Genomic DNA, 3931 nt, shown 5'->3' on the forward strand with positions numbered 1-3931 from the left:
CAAAAAAAAAAAAAAAAAAAAAAAAAAAGTTCAAATACATCTTTGCTCAACTTTTAACTAATGGTCATTATCAGTTACTCTCCTGCAAGGCCAATAGAAAAAAAGAAAACTAGCTTAGGTTTGATTTTTTTTAATGCCTTTTAGCATTGCCACACCTGAATCATCCAATATTGTTCTAGAAAGGCTCATCACCTGTTATTTAACTGAACAGGCTGGAAATAGTGAAAATCTCTGTGCAAAGGAAACTATTCTGCTTCCAAGACTATTAACGTTCCTTTATATTGTTCTCCAGTCACTTCAATGCCCTGGGCACATCTAAGAAAGGAGAGAAAAGCATAACACTCTCCAAGGTATTTTTTTTTCTTTTATGTTGCCCAGATGTCTCATAGCTAGCCCAGCTACATTAAGTACTCCAGGAGATAATTTATTTGACTTAGCAGGTTTTAGACATGGACCTATCTCTGATAACTCCATCCTGAAGTCTTTCTTGATCTTCTCCTGCACACACCCCTCCAGTCAGGTCCATGAGGAGCTCATTCCCTACCCATGACCAAACAGAAAGTCTGATACCACACACACCTTTTATCTTTTATAAGCAACTTTCCCATAAGGTTCAGTCCATGCTGAGCTGACAAAGTGGAACAACTCAGTGTCATAACCAAGTGCCACAGCTCTGAGGCAAAGCTAAATGTTATAGCTCTGGGTTGCAGCTATCAGAATCTGAAGACTCTAGAATCTGATGGTCATTGGAAGAGGTGGAGAAAAGCCTTTATTACACCGGTGGGCTCAGAGGAGTTCATACTATGAAGTCTGAGCACCTCACCAAAAATGAGAGCGTCCTTATATAAGGATCTGCAGGGTAGGCAAACATGCTCACTGAAGCAGAGGGGCAGAGTTACAGAACATTCCTGAAAGGCATAGTGGGCCAGCATAGTGGAAGTGGTGAATTGCTGGGGACATGACGTGGGAGTTGTACCTTTTGTTCCTGGCTCTTCCCTTCTCTTTGCTTCATGGCTGTCATGAAGCCAGAGGGTGGAGTTACAGACATTCCTGAGAGCACAAATAGTTACAAAACAGTTTGATACATTGGGCGGGAGCACAAAGTGTCACACTTCTGGAACAAAACGTTCTGTGGGAAAAAAAAATATGAAGGCAAGGTAAGGACCTGTCTTAATGTATAGTATTGGTCTATCACTGGTAGTACCAAAGCCTGTGGGCATCAAGAACAGTTGGCAGCCTATCGAGAAATCAACCAATAACAAATACTGGCAGGGTTGTGGTGAGAGAGGAATTCTTTTCCATTGTTGGTAGGAGTACTGACTGGTGTAACCACTGTGGAAATCAATGTGGAGACACCTCAAACAACTAGGATTAGAGGTCCCATTTGACCCAGCTATTCCCCTGCTGGATATCTGAATTAAAAGAATGATACCACAGAGATATATGAGAACCCATGTTTATAGTGACAGTTTGTAATCACTAAAGCTTGGAAACAGCACAATTGCCCATCAACTAGAGACTGGATAGAGAAGATGTGGGTTTTTTATAAAATGGAGTACTATTCGGCCATAAAGAATGAGAAACTAGAGACATTTATAGCTAAATGGATGCACACTGAGGCCATACTCCTAAATAAAATAATTAGGACACACATGTGTAAATAACAAATAGTTTCTCTGGTGTGAGAAACTAAAAGTGTAAATTAGGATCAAAATGTAAAATTGATAACATAAGATAGGAAGAAAAGGTCCAAAGGGGTAGGGGAAGGGGGAAGAGGAAGGGGAAGGAAAGAAAGGAAATGAAAAAATATGAGAAAAGGAAAAAACAGAAACAAAATCTTTGTTAATAGGGAGGGGTGGAGGGTTTGAAGGGAGGGCAAGGGAATGCAGAAAAAATAAGAACCAAGATACATCATATAAGGTACAAAATCCCAATGATGAATGTAACTGTATTATATGCCTAAAATGTACCAATAAACTTAATTTTAAAAAAGAGTAGTTGGCAGCCAAAGTTGGTAGCACTGAGAATGGCTGGCAGTCAGAGAACAACAGAAAGCAACAATCATAGCCAGGGGCTTCCATTTCCAGTGTCCAAAAGAGTTCCTAAGAGCTGCCAGCAGCTGCTTGCTTCTCATAGCAAGGAGAGCTACTAACACTAAAAGAGCTGGTAGCCACTGGCATTCAAAGTCCAAGGCTATTAACACTAAAAAGGCTATCTTTTTCCTATTTGTGATTACTGTATGAGTTGAGCAGAACCCTCCACCAATTGGTAACACCCTGGAAGCACATATGGTTACCTTCCCCTTCAGAGGATCCTAAAACGCAGGGGGCAGACAATGGTGACGGCCACCAGCAGGGTCAAGAGTCAACCCATCTGATTTCCTCTTTACATGTAGCTAAGAATCAACATTAGCCAGTGACAAATCCCTAGGATAATTTCCTCAGGATGCAGATTGTGAGGCCCTCTTTAGGCCTCATGGGATTTTATGACTGAGCCCTAGAATCTGCCTATTCCACAAGCTTCTTAAGTGACCACACAAGAATCACAATGCTAAAGTATTATCTTATTTGCCAAAGCATGTGTTTGCAATATTTCACAAAGAATGATTAAACCAAAGGCAGAAATTTTTATGAGAAGTATGGCCAGTATCTACCAAATCTGAAGCATTGTAATTCCCATTAAGCATTGTGGATCTCATTTATGAATTACTATTTATGAATTCACCCATATAGACCTGCTTCCTCTCCTCCCACCCTCCTTTCCAGTTGTGCAACTTTTAACAAGTGATTTGCTGAGCATCCATTTCCTCATTTGTAAAGGGGTGAGGGGGTCGTGATGCTTGTCCCTTAGAGTCATTCCAAGAATCAATTTATACTATGCATGTTAGATGCATAACACAATTCTGGCAGAAAGAAAAGAAAGAAAAAGGGAGAATGGGGTAGAAAAGCGGAAGAGGTGAGGAGAAAGGAGGAAAGGGAAGGAAATCAAATGAATGGAATGGAACGTAACTGAACTGTTCTGAAGGGTAGAAAAGCAGGGCGGTTGTTACATTAGTAAGTTGAAAATGTATATAGCTGAGGAGGACAAAAGATAGAGCAGTAGTAACATCTTATAATTATGAAACACCACAGTTTACAAGCCACTCTCACAGCAGTGTCCTATTTGATCCTCCGAATACTGCTGTGAGATAAGACAAAAACATACTGTTATCATATTCCTTTTACAAATTGAAGTAACTAAAGCTTGGCTAATACAACATAGCTATGTAGTTAGTGACAAACCTTGAAATTCTGATTCTATAACTCAGTAAACATAAAATCGTAGTCTCCTAGAGACCTGCTATAGTCACCTTATGTTTGGCAATGTTCTCTATTGTGATTCAATCTAAAGAACACATTTTTTCCAGAAAGAACAATAAACAATGGCTAAATGAAACTAACAGCAATTATCATTTTTCCAGAGTCTTGAATTGCTTTAAATTACCTTCAAGGTCACTCACAGTTCAAGAGGAATCATCTTGGAAGTTTTCAAAACCTCTATGCTACAAAAGCTATTCAAGCCAGGTTTAAAGAGCAACTCAAAATGTCCTCCCCTCCTCTATGCCTCACAGCCTCTCACTCTTAGGCCTGTTAGTTCTTTGCTTTCTTTCTTGACAACACCAGGCATTCTCTTCATTTGCTTTAAAAACATTTGCATGAAATTTATGCTAAGATTTAGGTCCAAATTATCAAAATGAAAATCCTCTATCCTGAGGCGTAAGCTAATGAAAACAGATATTATTTTTATTCAATTCCCTAAATTCCTGATGTAGAAGATGCTGTAGTCTGTACCAGTTTTCCTCAGAGTTTCTCCACAACTAAAAATATTATATGAAAACTCATAAAACTATGGGGTAAATAACCCACTGAGCTTGTAAGTAGCATATCACTTC

The sequence above is a fragment of the Fukomys damarensis genome, unplaced genomic scaffold, assembly GCF_012274545.1.
Source record: "Fukomys damarensis isolate Sample0158 unplaced genomic scaffold, DMR_v1.0_HiC HiC_scaffold_17, whole genome shotgun sequence".
In the NCBI taxonomy this organism is placed as follows: domain Eukaryota; kingdom Metazoa; phylum Chordata; class Mammalia; order Rodentia; family Bathyergidae; genus Fukomys; species Fukomys damarensis.